The sequence below is a fragment of the Octodon degus genome, unplaced genomic scaffold, assembly GCF_000260255.1.
Source record: "Octodon degus isolate 3935 unplaced genomic scaffold, OctDeg1.0 scaffold00071, whole genome shotgun sequence".
Classification (NCBI taxonomy): Eukaryota; Metazoa; Chordata; class Mammalia; order Rodentia; family Octodontidae; genus Octodon; species Octodon degus.
In genome coordinates this window covers 4598552-4599058 of record NW_004524647.1, presented here as the reverse complement: position 1 = coordinate 4599058, position 507 = coordinate 4598552, and positions in this window count along the sequence as shown.

The following is a 507-nucleotide window of genomic DNA, read 5'->3' as shown; positions in this document are numbered from 1 at the left end:
TATTAGTGGGAGCATATCAAAGGGCACAGGAACAAAATGAAACAGCTCTGATCATAAAAGGTGAAAAACTTAAGTAGCAAAATAAATAAAATAGTATTCAAGGCAAAAATATGAAATAAATATCAGCAGATGCACATTGATAGAAATGAATGAATAAAAGAATAAAGGAAAAATGGAAGAAAAGAAAGAAGGAAAAAATTGTAAAATTTTTATAGCTTTTTTGCACTAAAATGCAAGAAGTTAGCATGCTTTCTGGCACTAATGCATTGTAAATACTTTTTTTTTTTTCAGAACCAGGGATTGAACTCAGGCCCTTGTACTTTCCAGGGAAGCGCTTATTCTAGAAGTGCTTATTCCACTGAGCCATCTCCCCGGCCCTGCACATACTGATTTTCTTCTAAAAAAAAATTACGGAAAAGGGATGCCTTAGTCACTTTCTCATTGTTGGGACAAAATATCCAGCAACCACAAAGAGAGGTTTATTTCTGGTCATGTTTTCAGTCCATG